Source organism: Haliaeetus leucocephalus, unplaced genomic scaffold (assembly GCF_000737465.1).
Source record: "Haliaeetus leucocephalus isolate CR32 unplaced genomic scaffold, Haliaeetus_leucocephalus-4.0 Scaffold209, whole genome shotgun sequence".
NCBI lineage: Eukaryota > Metazoa > Chordata > Aves > Accipitriformes > Accipitridae > Haliaeetus > Haliaeetus leucocephalus.
The window spans coordinates 757,655-773,857 of record NW_010972645.1 but is presented as its reverse complement, the minus strand read 5'-3'; the positions used below and the strand labels follow the sequence as shown (position 1 = coordinate 773,857).

The 16,203-nt window shown below is 42.8% G+C and overlaps 1 protein-coding gene across 1 annotated transcript in view; it reads right to left on the bottom strand.

Annotated features, from left to right (window-relative positions):
* Positions 1-16,203, bottom strand: part of SETBP1 (SET binding protein 1) — a 241,708-nt gene that overhangs the window by 80,332 nt on the left and 145,173 nt on the right. The window lies entirely within an intron of this gene.

Genomic DNA, 16,203 nt, shown 5'->3' with positions numbered 1-16,203 from the left:
TAAACAAGTTTTGTTTTGTTTTCCCACTCTAAAAACAATGGAAATACTTCTCTAAATGCTAAATTGCTAAGGAAACATATTCTATTGATTTTTAATTTAAAACACAAGTAAAATATTCCCTTTCAATGGATGAATGGTGCAATTCAGCCTCCTGGTGAGAATCCCTTTTTCCTAAAAAATAATCCCTCACAGAACTTGATGCTCAACAACAGCAATTAAGCTCATTGTTGTAAACAAGAAAAAGGCAAAATTATCTTGGAAGTTGCAACAAACAAGATAAAAACCCATGGGTCCACTTCCCTATGAAGCCAGAATCTGCAAAGATTTACTTGCTTAAATTTCCACATAGAAGTCATCCCCACAAACTTAGTGCTTAAAATCATATGCATAGCGTCAAGTGTGTGAGGCACACTTGGCAGGTTCAAGATTTGCATTACTCCCTTTCCCTTTTAATAATCTGCTATTTGCAATGTTCATAAGAGATATTTTCAATATGATTTCTAATCCAACAGCAGCTCTTCAAATTGCAGAGGCTACAGTAAGGGCAGAATTATGCTGAAGACTGTTACAGAGCAAAAGAAAGTCTACTTCTTTTTCTTGGTGGACCTCCTTCAGCTAAAGAAATTATGTTTGTTACAGCTGTAAGCTTTTAAAGAGTCTCTGAAAGCAAAAAAAAAAAAAAATTTTTTTTTCACTTTCACTAACTGACCTCTTCTAGCCATTTGTTTTCTCCTATTACACTTAGGAGCTTTTTTGTAAAGCTCTGGATCAAACTGTGCAACTGATTTTGTACACCTAGTACAGGAAAAAACTGTTCTTAGCAAACTGTAATGACACTGTTCCGAATGCCAAATAAATGATGAGAGACTTAAAATAAATGTGTAACCAAGAAAAGAACAATAGAAAACAACTGCTAAGTGTCTTGTGTTTCTGCAAACACCCTGTTACAATTAAGTTTCTCTCAATAACATTACGTTAGATCCCCATTTGAGGTGTTTGCAACAGAAGTTTTGGGGCGAGGAGGCTGTCAGCATAAGAGGGTTTTGAGCTGGGAAATGAGGTGTCCCCAGTTCTGAGCAAATTCGGAGGGATTTGAAAAGTCCTAAACAACCCCAAGCCCATGGTGCATTATTTAGTGACCAGTAAACATACATGTTATTGGCAAATTGATGTTGAGATATCCTTCATGTACACATAAAAACGGGCATGTGCCTTTTCTGGAAAAGGCAGTAACGATGAAGCTGTTCTGGTCTATCGTCTGAGGAGTAATCAAGGACTCTTAAATCCTGTGGATAGTTCAGCTGTCGTGCACATGGACCAGCCATGCTCAGGGAAAGCAGAGATTTCCAGGAATTGTGGAGTGAGAAAATGAAAGCACGCAGCTGCGGTGGAGCTGCAGATGTCGCAGGCGAGTGACACCCGGTTTCTTCAGCCTGAGAAAAGAGCCGAAAGCATAAACAGCCCTCGGGGGAATGAATCAGTTCCTCCTCCTCCTCCTCCTCCACCTCCTCCTCGCAGCGGCCTCCCGTGCGCAAGCCACACAGCACGCAGCGGCCATGACCCACGCCGCTGATGCCCTCCTTCGGAAAATGGAGCCCACCTGCATCCACATCCTTGGGATGAGGCCAGGGAGGGGTCAAAAGGAAATCAGGAGCACTGGCGCTGATGTTTGATAGTCTACTTTTATTGTAATTTTTTTTCAAAAATCAATCACAATGCTCCTGAGCTTTATTTTTACCTCAGCCTTTCGGGGCTTCTCCTGCCCCCTCAGGCCACCAGGCCGGGTGCGCCATCAGGTGGGGATGAGGAGGCGCGAGGGAGGTGGTCAACCCCTGGTGAGGTCCCAGTGGGCTGAAGGTGGGTGTCCTCCACCCAAGCCTCACACGAAACATCATCTTCCCGAGGTACCATGATTTGTGACTTGGAAAAGCCCTGGAAGTGATGGGCTAAGGCCTGCACCGAGGCAGGCCCAGGCTGTTTCTGCACAGATCCTGGCCCGACGGCTGCAATCAAAGCTGCTCCCTTACACCCACGTTATTTCCAAAATGCTGAGCTGTGAAACTAAATGACCTGAAAAATCTCATTTGGAAGGAAAAAAAAAAAAAGAAAGCGGGTTACAGCAGTGAGTGAAAACATCACACACTGCAACACCTTGGTCCCTCCAAGCCCACCAGACACACAGAGATCACTAGTTTAAAAGAGCAATAATCTCTGATCTATATTTTAAGGCAGTTAATAAGGGCTCAGAACTGAGAGGCCAGCTATATATCAGCGATGAATGCTGATATATCGCTTGGCTCCTCCAGCCTCATTTCCTCGGCCTGCACATTATAAAATGATGATGCAACTTCCAACATATCCCTAATGATAGCCTTGTCATTACTCCAGCACCGCAGGCCACCACAACATCTATCTTACAATTCATGAGAAAGATATGCCTATGTCATCAAAGGTGCCAACTCTGGAGGCATTTAATCACACGGATAAGCACTCCAATTTCAACCAGCCTTCAAAAAATGACCAGTCTGCAGGATCAGGGGACTCCATTTCCTAAGCGGGATGTCAAAACTATATATCTGCCCAAGCACATAACAGTCCACTGGGTTTCCTCATGCAGCTTCTTCCAGCATAACATTTACTATTCGCTCTCCCTTGCCAGGCATGTCCACATCACACCAAAATAATTCCTCTGCAGCACAGCAACCAGAGCTCATTTGGCTGCAGCAGGTTGGGTTTCAGCGGTTGCAATGGATGTGCGGAGACTGTTTACCTAAAAGCACTACTAAATCAGTTGAAAATACTGCAGCCAAGTGTATTTTATTCCCCATGTATCCATCTGGGTTGCTGTCTGATCCCATTGGTCCTAATGCTTAGGCTTCAATTTCCCCTGCTGGGCGAGCAACACCCTAAGAAGCCAACAAGCTCCAGCTCAGCTAACCTAAGCCTCTGCTGAGGTAGTGGAGGATACCAGAGTTGTCAGTAGGGTGAGGGCAAACAGGGCTCTTCAGAAGCCTGTATCTTGATGTCTTTCATGCAGATTCATTTCTTTATTTGTCAGTAAGCATGCAATATACTGCAGCTCCCTAATTTTTGGCAAGGTGCTGTGGACTTGTACAGAGTTCCTACGGCAGCCTGGCCTAGATTGGCATCAAGAATAGTGGACTTTTTCATGAAAACAGAAAGATTTACCTTTATTTACTTTTTGTTTTATGAGAGCCTAAAAATACTTCAGACTTCAGTGCCTTTCTCTATTTGTAGTTTGCCTTTTCATTAAATGGGATTTTCTTCAGCAGCTAGCTATTCTTCACCGGGACTCTGCTCCTTCTTCTTTTGTGAAAGCAGAAGCCTAACTTAACCCATGCTATTTTATCACATCTCACCAGACTTGGTCAATATTTCTCTTGATATTCAGTTTACTGGATGTGCTTAGTGGGTAATAATCCCATCTTTCCTTTAAAGAAAATAAAATACACATAAAGAAGTTAATAGCTTTCATAACTGCAAAGAAGTTTGAGCAATGTGATCTAGCACATGCTAAACTTTAGATTCAAAGAATAAAGTCTGAATCCTTTTATTAGTAGTATACAATTTTAATGCCAAACTCACGAGTTTCAGTCCTCAGCTTTGGCAATGGTGGGTAGACCTATCAGCAGGATACATCCCATATACTGGCAACTGAGGAGTACTGGCCAGATAGCAGAGGAGGTGGGATGGTGTGTTTACACCTGCCCTGCCAGATCTGTGCAACGCTGCACCTGCAGAGGCGATTACTCTTCTTAACAATTTTATTCTGGCACGCAGCCCTTGCAACTGAGGGGATGAGACTGTATCAGTCCCATGATGAGCGGCACCCTACTCTGCAAGCAGTACCCAGCAGCAGAATCCATCCCTCAGGGACTCTTTTCATTTAACTACTGGATGTCTCACTCTGCCTCCCCATTCCCTTGCCTGAGCTTCTCTCTAAATCCACATGCTGTTTCCAATCCCAAAGCAAAAAGTGGGAGGAGACGCCAGCAACCAAATCAAGCGCTTAGTAAAATAATAATAATAATAAAATCCAAATAAAAATGAATATAACTAAAAATAATAATAATGGTAAAACACATAATTAGAGAACTCCATCACCTGAAAAAAATCTGATTGCTTACAGGGGATGGTTCCCCCCTGCTCCAAAAGTACCTTTTTGTGGAGGTAACACACATACAGCTTGTCAAGAATCTGGCTTGCAAATCAAAGTTAATACTACAACGCCCCCTCTTTAAATCATTCGCAGATCCATCTGTGTAATGGCTCCTCAAGTGTAATTCCCTATTAAGAGGCTTTATCTGGAGAGATAAGCAGCTGGTTCCCATGTCACTAATTGCTGTCTGCTGTGATTTTAAAACATCTGCACCATTGTGCTCTTCATTTTCATATTCTAATCACCCTGAAACTTGAAAAAGGTACATCATTGATTGTTTCTGTGGGTTAATTAGTACACAGTCTCCTTGTAGAGACAATTTAAAGGCAGTCAGAACCTCAATCAGCAAGTTTGTTTTAAAAATTAATAACATCGGGAGCGTCTGTGGGGATTGGCATCTACAGTGACACATCAGAGTGTGCTCTGGGGACATACCATCCTTTGTTATCTTCTTCATAGGCTGGAAATAAAATTAAAAAAAAAAAAAGAAAAGAAAAGAAAAAGAGGAAAGGCTTTCCTAAACGAATAATGTCACTTAGAATCAGAGTCTTGGGAAGTGCTTGCTTTCATCTCAAGGCCACCCCTGCCTCTCCAGTGAGAATGAATCTCATCGAAACACCGTATAATACCTCTGTGTAGTCTAGGAACTTGTAAGCCATTTTTGGTAGCAATTTTGGCATCTGGGTGCTGGGATCTCATTGCAAATCCATGGGGTAAAGCTGTGACTGCTTGGACGCATGGGGATATTTGCTTTGCTAGCCACCTGGGTTGGCTAGAAGCTGGATCACCAGGTGTTGTCTCCAAGCCATGCTGAGAAGGATATTAGCTCAGGCATGGCACTCTGCTATGGCAGCAATATTGCATGCAAAGTGGACCTTCCTTGTAACCAGCCAGCTCAGAGCAAAGGCAGGCCAGAATTCATACCTGCTTTAACTTAAGCTTCTACTCAAAAGTACTCCAGACAATGCTGAAAATAGACCTTTGGTGCCTAGCAAAAGGTCAACCTGAGATTTTCAAGACTGGATGAATAAATCTGGTGGCACTGAGGTTAAGTGGAAAATGCAACAGGAACCTGCCTTCTGAAAAATCAGACTCTGTTTTGGTCCGTCTCAAGGAGCTTCTAAAAACTGGAGAAGCTCCAGGTGATTTTTTCCTCTTGAAAAAGCTTCCTCTTCAGTTTCTGCTTCCTAGACATGCATGAAAACATGTTACTGGAGAAGAAAACCCTTCAAAAGGAAGAAAAAACCCTGAGATTTCTAGCTCGAACATATGAATAAATAATCTTGGCTCAGCTCACACTTTTGCTCAAAATTGAGCATTTCCTCTTGTGTCCCAATGGGACAGCTGCAAACTGCTCACTTGAAAGCTCTAATCAGAACTACAGGTTACAGATATTTCGTATATTTTAGTGAGTGCACTAAGCCTTCCTGGGGTAGCATTACTCTCTAAATAAAAGATGCCAAGCAGATGAGACACCAGGTTCAGGGGAACTTAACTCTGGCCTGATGACTTACAGGTTGAGCAGTCATTGACATGAAATGTGATCAATATATAGGAGGGACCTGTGATCAAGTCAAGTTAGTTCATAATAGCAAGTGTCTGAAATGGTCTCAGGAAGCCCTTTAGGTCCTCGGTGACTCTAAGCAGGGAGGAAGGATCACCAACTGGCATATGACACTTGCTAGAAGTGCAAACAGCAGTAGTGTCTTCTGAAAAACCCCACTGAATCTGCTTCAGAACTGATGTAGGGGGTTTAATTCCAATTAAAATACTAATGGCAAACACGTCAGCAGGCACTAACATAAAATTCATCATTACCATCCCAAACAAGGGTGATTTTCCAGAGCAGTTTATCAAATTTATCGCTCCCAGAGTTTACTCCTTCCCCAGCTCCCTGCTTCTTCAATAGCACAAAGCCCAAACACCACCACACTCACAGGAGTAAGGATCATTCGTTAGATATCGAAAGAGAGGCAGGAATTAACACAAAGCTGCAGGGGAACTACTTGAGAGCAAGACACAGCATGGGGTGGGAGTGGGTTAATTAAAAGCAAAGCATCACCTATTTGTGTCCATTCACCGAACACAAACATCACAGACTGTGGTGTGAGTCTGGCGCAAATCAGGAGGATCTTCACTGAAGCTGCTGGAGGTCCTTCTAGATTTGCGCTCCCATTGCTAGGTAGCTCTGTCTTCCCTGAGATATTTGTGTAATCATGTCAATACAGAGGAACTGAACTTCAGGCTTTTGCTTTATAGTTGGTTTGGGAATACCTATCTAAAGCACTTTAAGGAAAAGACAAAGCAATGCAGAGATTGCCAATGGGTCCAAAGATGCTCATGTGGTCACCCATCATAATTTTTCATGCATTCCTGGTAAAGCATCATGATTTGCTAAATAATTCAGAAATTCCAAATTTATTCCAAATTAATTTTGCTACCAGCTTTAAAACGGATGATTTGCACACTATTTCAGTCTTTTGCTGGATTTCAGACACTTCCATTTTCCACATACAGGGACTGAGGATTTTATTTGGGCAAATTGCAACAACATGTTGGATTTATAAAGGCAGGATTTGGTGTTGCGGGCTGATCTGCTCCTTACTAGTGGGATAGACCCATCTCTGCACATATTTTCTTTATCAAATGTTTAACAACCCTGCTCTTTTCAGGGCTTTGTATTAAGCACCGAGTCTGGGAAAACTCTAAACAATGGGATTTTTCTGTCATCTCCAACAAAGAGCCCATCACCACCGACATAACAATGCAGTTTAAATATCGTGTTTAAGCGTAACACAGTTTGCCGCCTCAGTTTAGGCAGCTGGGAGAGAACAATTGGGCACCAGCTAAGGTGGACTACAATGGGACTCATACAGTTTTGCCCATTCATCTGATGAGATAACCCTGGTTCAGTTCTTGTTTGGCCTCGAGCCAGCGCAAAGGTTTTTAAGTGAACATTTCAGACATTACGTCTGCGAAGCCAGGGTTCACAGAGCAAGATGCCTTTGCTAAGCTGCATGCTTTCATTTGTCCAAAAGCCTTGCTAACAAACTTAGCAGCAGTGTTATTAAGGCTTCATTATTCATATATAAAACATACTTCCATCCCTTCAGAGGTGGTATAGTTCCACGGAGCTTGACCTACTCTTCCCAGTGTGCAACTACGACGTTGCACGTCCAGGTTTCTATCTCACCCTGCTCTTCCACTTTGCTCTGTAATTTCAAGTTGTAGAGGGCAATGTATAGCTGCATAGTGACCTGGCCAAAATCAAACAGTAGAAGGATCCCAAGATGGACTGGGACCTGCAGAAATGCAAGCAGTAAGGGGTATTCATCTCTGAAAGGTTTGTGGTGTTGTCCAGGACGTTAATGCTTCAGCACATCTCAGATTATTAAATTGGAAATAAGGGTGTGAGCAGCTGTGAACTGTAAGTTTCTGCTACAATTTTTAAAAGCCTGCAGTGCTTAATTTGCATTGAAAGATTTCTTTTATCCTTCATTTAGTATAGGAATTGCTGTGTTACCCTGAATACGTTTTTTTTCCAAGGGGTGGGGGAAATATAAATGGCTTTTCCATTGAGGCCAGTGATTCTTTCCACTAGAGTTAAATAATTTGATTATAAATTGAGTCCTTAAATGTCAAGGAGATGCTGAATTCACCTGAAAACAGGCATATAGAGAAGCTCATAAAAGCTGTGAGCTCCAGTCAGTTAGCTCATCATTCTTTTAGCATGCACTTCATTTAGCAGTTACTGACCGCCAGATTAATTCTTTCAAAGCATCCTGATTGCAGCTAAGGTCTAAGAAGAAGTATTGCATGTGCAACAGCATTAGCAAAAAGTCCAGAAATCTGCCAGAACATCTATCTGGTGCAGCTGAGTTAAAGGTCATGAAAATTTGCGGGAGAGGTCAAATATCCAATATCTTCCCACCTCTCTGCATTAAGATCTGAGTCCTGTACCATGAATTCAGAGAGAGCATCGCCTATGCCTTCAGCAAATTCACCCTGAAAAGATGAACTTCAGTGATCTGCAGCAAAATGCGAGAGGTTTGTTCCCTTTGGAAAATCTGCCTAAAGAGGTCAGACGTGATGAATTTCTGGCTCCACCGGGTAGATACTGAAAAGTCACTGCGCTCTGTGCAAAGCTAGCAAATGGTGTGAGCTGTACCATCCGGAGATGGGACATGCTATGGAATCTCTCAAAAAGCTGGTCTCAAATCAGACTCCCAAGTGGTTTTCTCCTTTGTTTTCACCAGTAAAATAATTATTTTCTGATGGAAGGGAATAGCGGCACACTCATCTTCCCTTGCACTGCATGCAGTCTTTCTAACTGTCCAAGTAGGCATACAGTGAAACCTGCCCCATTTGCAAAAGACTACAGGATGAGCGGAGTTTCAGAAGCTTTATCCTCCCAGTTTGCCTCTAACCTGTGCCTATTTTTCACCACTGTTGGCATACAAAGGGTGATCTCTCTCCCCTTTTCCCTGCAACCAGCAGCAACCCCAGGAGGTGATAACTGGGGAAATTTATTGCACGTGTTGAAGATGCCAAAAGCATGGCAGACGTCTCTGTTTCTGGACTAGAGATGATGCCCCTGTGACATAGTTGTTGAGGATTTTAGTCCTCAATCAGGTGATTTTAGTTTACACCCCTAAGGAAGGCAGGTTTGAAGAAAGACACCCAGCACTGCACCGGGATGCCTGAGGCATGGACATGTGTTATGAGGATGCTAATGTCCGCCTGAAAGTCTTCTTTTGAGACTGTAACAGTGGTGATTTTCAGCAGCAGCAAAATCACAAGCTGCCCTGGCTAAACCTGAATGCTCTCCTGTAAGAACTGATTTTAGCATCCCCTGGATTCGGCTCCCTGCAGATGCCTCTTCTACCCAGATGCTTTTGCAGGCTCCCCACCACACCCATAGCAGAGGCTTTCCCACCAGGGGAAATTCAACCAGACTAGCAATAACATTTCGGAGCAACAACAATAACAACAAAAAAAAAAAGACATAAAATATTTCTGTGGCAATGGTAGGTGAGGTGATGATGAGAGACACCTCTTTTTTGGGGCATCGCTGTGCTTTTTCCGAACAACACGTATTTCTGCTTTGATGTTCATCCCTCATCTCTCCTTCCTCCCCTCCCTCCCCAGCTATGGCAAAATCACCTTTACTAATAAACCTCCAGCTCGAATAGCAGGTTTTATTTAGTGTGCTATAAAAACAGTCATTTCTCAGATCATAAAAGGGGCTCAACTGGACTGCATCATTTTGCTGAAGTGAGTTTTCTGGTGGAGCGATTCTCTCTTCTAAATGCCACAGTCCCCCACTACCAGTATTTATGTACCAAAATAAAATGCAATTTTCTGTATTTTATTAAGTGTGAATCTCCAGCGGAAATCCATTTGGGAGCTGAACCCAAGATTTAATTGTCCCTTGATTTTATACTTTCAAGACTTTCTCAACCGTTTTCCCAACAACAGCACCAGGCTAACTACAGTTTTATTAAGGTACAGCAGCATTACTAAAGGCCCTGAACAAGTTTAGGTTTGGCTTCTACACACATAAATCAACAGCAGCACAGACCAGAAAAAGAAAGGGCAGGGAACAGTGGTCTAGAAAAGAGGATTCCAAAGCACACCAAGCACAGCTTTGTGCTTAAATGACCTCCCAAACTTCTCTAGCTTTTCACCTAAGAAATCAGGGGTAAAATTCAGCTTATTGAGTCCCCAGGCTTTCACCCACGAGGTTGAATAGGCAGGTGGAAAGCCTTTTAATATAAATTCAGACCTGGGATTAGCATCCAGAACAGCAAAGCTTGTAGCTCTCCTGGGTCAGAATTTGGCTTATCTTTGTGCTGAAGATCTGCACTGGAGAAACCCTTAAAAATTCTTGAACCTGTGCAGAAATTCAGTGATTTCTGTGCACTCTCCTTAGGAGTGGAGACATCGAGACCAGACAGAGCGATGGTGCGGTACCGCCAGCACTTCAGAGCACTGCCCTTTTAATTGCCCTTGTTCTAGTAATTCACCTAAGTACATTTCTTTGCTCTACACATGTTGACAAAGCAAAACCATTCCCAGCCCTGTTATTGCTTCCTCTTAAGTGCTGACTGTGTGCTTGAGTTGAATAACTCTATAAAAATACCGACACCAAAGATACAGTCCCCTATCCAAGCAGCTCGGCACACAGGGTAAATCAGAAGCAGGCAGTACATATTTCAGACATCAAAGTGCATTTGTCCATCTCTAAGGGAGCAAAGTTATGCCTCTTTCTTTTCAAAATGTAACTTATTCTGAAGGATTGGCATTGGAAGATTTGGAAGAAGTGTTTCCAAGAGCTACTTGAGCAGAGAGGGAGATCGGTTAAAGCACAGGTGAACCTGGTGTTATAAGCATCTGAGATACACATCAAAGAGACTAAAAATATATAGGGACAAGAGTGTCACAGAAGGTCCTTCAGTTTAGCAGACATACAGGGTTTGTAGCCGAAGCTAGAAAAACTGAGATGAGAAACATGGCCCACGTTTTTAATAGGGGATATAAATAATAATGAGAACAGCTTATCATAGCAATGAATTCTCTATTACCGGAAGTTTCTTTTAAATCTTAAGGCCGGGTGTTTTTCTAACCAATATGCATTAGTGCATGACAGCTATTGGACTTGTAACAGGAATACATTTAGGCAAATCCCCTGGTATGAGTCATGCAGGAGGTTTGACTAAGTGATCACAATGGCTCTTTCTAGCCTTAAAAATCTGTGACTATATATCCTCTCTATATCCTCCAGTGTTTCATCCAACCTGGTGTTAAGCAATTCCAGCAATGTGTCTTCAACCCCTTCCTCTGGGAGGCTATATCCCAGCATAATAAATCTCACTTTCAGAGTCTCTTCTCTTCCCTGGAATCATTTCCATCCCTAGACATACCTCATTTCTGGATTCATCCCAACAATTCCTCCTCATCCTTGGCACCAAAAAGAATATTTCACGTTTTTTAACAATTCATTTCACTTGCCATATTCCCTGTTGCTGTAGAGTGGTGTGTACAACAGAGTTGATTTACTAGGAAGGGCCTTTCTATCTCGACAAGCCCGGTGAGATGTGGTTCCCCCCAGAATAAGGATGGGCAGTGCTGTACCACACATGGTTCTGCAAGTGCGAGCGATGCCAAAAGCCATCGGCTCAACACACTCAGGCTACCAATGTTGCACAGGGGAAGTTACTGTGATTCCTATTGCCATTCCTCTGTGCTGGCTGAGCATGGACTTTCAAGAGGCAAATATATGTGAAATATTCCTCCAGACTGACTCTGTGCTCACCAAACACCTGAGATTTGGCCCTGAACTTTAAGAGAAGGCACCAAGTCTGATACCCAATCTGGATGCAAGTCTCACAGACATCTGTAAAACAGCATGAAATCAAAACATCCTGGATCTGAAGACATGAAGAACCCTGGAGTCAGTTTTAGGCATTGGCTGCTTTTTTAATTTTTTTTTTCCCCTGTTTTAAATATGGAAGAACCTATTGATTTGGTCTTTTCTGGTTTAAATTTCTCTGCTGTTTTGTATGCTGCCTCACAGTCTCAAAACATGAGCCCAAATGCAAACCTCTGAACTGCTGGAGGTCTCTGCCTCAATCCAAATGTCACACTCGGTGTTCCGAAGGGTGTTTGGGGGTTTTTGGGGTGCAGGGGGAGAAAAAAGAGCGAAAGCTAAATCTCAAACCACTGTACAAAAAGGTTGCATATGTTGAAGTCACTGTTGCAAAGATTATTCAGTGACTGCTTTAAACATACTTCAAATAATGAAAAAAAAAATCTATTTCACTCAATAGTTTGAGGGTTTTTGTGTGAGTTTTTCCCCCCTTTGTTCTGTTTTCCACTAGACAGTATACACACTTCTGCATAGTCCCCCTTTAAGGATTTCTCTCAAGGATACATGCATATCTATTTTCTGCAACCAGACAGAAAAACCTTCTGAAATCAGTGCAGATTCATCACCCACCCCGCACACGACCTTATCAGCAGTTGCGATGGGTGGCCCCTGTGGAATACTATGGAAAGGGCAAAGCTGGAAAATGTGCACTTTAAAGTGCCAGAGACTTTAGTTCAGTGTGCAGCACTTGTAATTTCTGCTGCTGCAGACTGCTCAGCTTGTTATGGATATCTGAGAATTTGGGTTTTCCCTGACTAGAGGTCATGAGATTTATTACAGTAAATTTTTTTTTGCCTTTCTTTTTCCTCCTGGAGTAGGTAAGGCATAATTGACAGTGCCAGATACCTGCATGTATAATCTCTCCAGAGATGAAGAGAGAAGAGAAATAAAGCTTCCTGGCACTCCTTTCCCCACATGTAACATATTTTACATTTACTCTTACTGATGAAGGGAATATTTAAAGAGAAGCCAGTGCTGTGCACAAAGGCTAGGCTTCAGTAAAAGAGGTATGATAAAAAAAATTGACCTAAATTCTTCCTGCCCCATCCAGGGACACATTTAGGTTTGTCAGACTGACAAGGGCTCAGGTGGAGGGACTGCAGCAGTAGGTATTAAAAATTAAGTCTTTAGTCTCATCAACATACATGCTCCCATCTGGTGGCATCTCCTTGTAAATATATCCAGAACAGGCAATCACATCTGTCGGCTTGCTTGCCCTTCTCCACCAGGAACCATGGCTATACATGTTGTAAAAATACTACTTCAGTGAGTAAAAACGGTGTGCGCATGTGTTGACATGTGGCAGAGGGGTATACACTGATGAATAAACAAATAAAAGTTCATTACATGTCCATATCATTCACATGAAGCAAAAAGACCTTGTTGGTATCTAAAGTCTATCTTCAATAAATCTCAAAGCACTTCATGAAAGAAATAGGAGTCATTACGCTGCACACTACAGATGGAAATACTAAGGTGCAGTGATTTGCCCAAAGTCTTTCCATATTCCTTTGCTAGTGCCAGTAGAAGAATTTAGATTTCCTCACCCTCGCTTTTGCCAGTGCACATGAAGGTTCCCATGGCCAAGGCCCCAAGTCCACGTTCCCAAAGCATTTTACAATCTAGGTGAACATGACTCCAAATAAATGAATGTCTGGCTGAAGTGCAAACAAACTGATTCTTTCCTATATCAGTCTGTGCATGCCATCAAAAGTGGCCATGGGTACCACAGACACAACTGGAATCCCCATTTGCCGAAGGAGGACAAACAGGTCTGTGTTTCAGCGCAGCAGGCACCCTTTCGCAGACAGCCAGCTGGGATTCAGGGAGGTCTCAGACATACAGGACTATGATTCCTATGCTGCAAACCTATGAGCGAGTGTTTTTTAAGACCTTTAGCTCTGTGGTGATATAAAAATGGATTATCCATGCATCCGTGGTCGCAGCACACCTGCAATGCTCTACCTGCCCTTCTGTGTGCATGCATCTGTGTGTGAGTGTGTTGGTGGACATTTAATTTTAAAGAAGGGCTTTTTTTGTCACAGAAAGAAACCCCCAGACTGTGGGGAAGATCCCCAGTCATCCACCCTTGACGTAATTACACCAGGAAAAGCTATCAGGTCTATCCACTTCTCATCAAGCAAAGGACATGGTCACAGGCAAGAAGTGACCTCGTGTTTCTGCTGCTCAAACTCCCAGCAACCCGCAGCAACTTAAATTAGAACATGTGCAATATAATTAGATTTCCTTCCCTTGCAGACTTGTCATGCTTCTCCTGTCTGAAAAGGAGGGGACACTTCAGACAGAGGCTACAGCTCAGCAGGGCTGTCTGCTGCTCACCAGGGTTTTGCTTTAAGCGAGATAGGAAAAAGGCTGCGATTAAAGCAAAGCCTTTGTGCTTTCAGCTCCTGCCCTCCAGAAACAGAGTTTTTAGTTAGGAACCACAGCAAGTAAATTCTGGAGTTGGAGGTAAAATAAGAAATTCAGGTTAGGATTCAAATCCAAGTTTCCTCCACATGACTGAGCTGTTTGTTACCAAGGCTGTAGCTTGGAGCGACCTGGTCAGGTATGAGATCAGGGCTGGAATGACACCTATTAAAATATTGCAGGAATCGGCCCTTCAGTCCCATCTGCAGAAAAGCTTGACGCAGCTCATCAGTTGGAGCAGAGTATTCGCAGAGCGTGGCTCTAGCCGCCAAACTCTGACCAACACCTGGTTTGGGAGCCTGGGTTGCCCATACAGGCCGTGAGGCCTCCAGAGAGGACATCAGAGCATGCTAACTCACCCTGCTGACTATATAGGGCACCTGAGCAGCTAATTCAAGCACCTAAATTAGGCATCTAAAGGGAGGCAGGATGAATATAGCCCGATTTATGTCAATGTCCCGTTATACACATTTAACCCCTTTCCTGCTGCTCCATATCAGACTTGAAAGGGCTGAACTGTGCCTTTTACAAGTCTTTCAGAAACATTTCCTGACCAATAAAATGTACAGAGGCCCAACCTGTTCCTGACAAAGCTTTCAAGATTTCCACCTTTTCTTTTTTTTTTTTTTTGCATTGAAGTTTTTTGAAAACACATTTTGAATACAGTAAATTGTGTGTTATTTGGGGGTTGCCTAATGCCATCCCTCCTGCCTGAAGCAGAGAATTTTTTGTTCTTCACCATCAAGCTATAACATCACAAAGTCTTAATTTAAATTGTTCTTGAAGGAAAAACTTCTCTCTCATTTTTGACATAAACCATGGAAGAGCAAAGAGATAATCTTGGATACACCACAGTCACTGTGCCTTTTCTTCACTGTTCCCAAGCAAATAAAAGTATTTTGAAAACAAAACAAAGAACAAACTTATGCACGCAATTCAAATTTAAATACAGTCTTTTTTGTAAGTTAACAGAAGTTAACATTTCCTTGTACTCTCCCTGAAAATTCTGCATTATACAAATGGGCATTTGAAAACAGAGAAAATCTGTTAGTAGGATTCAAGCTGGTCATGCTGTTCAGATGACTGCACTTCTGGCTTCTTGTTCAAACTTTTATTTGGTCTTTTGAGGTTTGCCCATCAGTAAAATCGTGAGTTATGGGTATTCCGTTAACCACAGGATACGGCAGCTGACCACAGGAAGAACGCAACCGAGCCAGCTGCCCGCTGCCCTCAGAGCAGCACCATCACTTGCCTCTGGGCATCCTTTGCTCCTGCTTCTTCTATACATTATTTCTGACAAAAGAACCTCTGCTTCCATTAGTGATGCTTCCAGAGAGGCTTCATCCCACCACCACACCTTTAATGAGCAGCACATTACTCAGCCTTCTCAGCCAAGTGCAGACAATGGCTGTGAAACTAGAAAGGCTTTCCTCTGCTGAGATTAAATGTGGTTTGAGGTAGGCATACTCTACTCTAGCTGGGTTTTTGACTCTTGGTCACTGTTCCTCAGGCTTATGGGTTCAGCAGAGGGGAAAAAAGAATAAATCATTATGAAAATTGCTAGGGAGAGAGCAGTGTCTGATGTTAGACATCTAACCTGAGCGCGGAGAGTAGGACTCTCACCACCCACATGGTCAGTGGATTTTGACCACATCGATACTGGACCAAGCCTTAGCCCTTACTTGGGCATCCTTTGGAGGACTCACGTCCCCTCTTCTTTCTTTCAATTACCAATTTGCCCTTCTTGTCACCTCTAGCTATTTTACCTGCAAAACACACAAGACTGTGGAAGTAAGCATGGTCTAACTGATCTAGGAGTATGGAGATCATTGTTGTGTTCCTGTATATGCCACTGGCTTCAGTACTCCCTGGTCTTTGAAACGTTCAGGGGCAGTCTTATGTAGTGTGATTATCGGGCAAAACTAAACCACAAATTTGGCAGAGGCTTCCAACTACTTCCAACTGATTTTAGGAAAGAAGACGTTTCAGAGTTTTCTCCAATTCTGGGAGAGGCCCTGCCTACGTGAGTGTGTCTGCACTATTTCCTCAAAGGAACACAAGCTGGAAAACATTAATTTAAAAAAATAAAACAGTGGATGAAACTCATTAAGTTTTGACCATCTCAGCTCATCACCTTCTCTGAAGGCCCTGTCCCATCACAAAACAC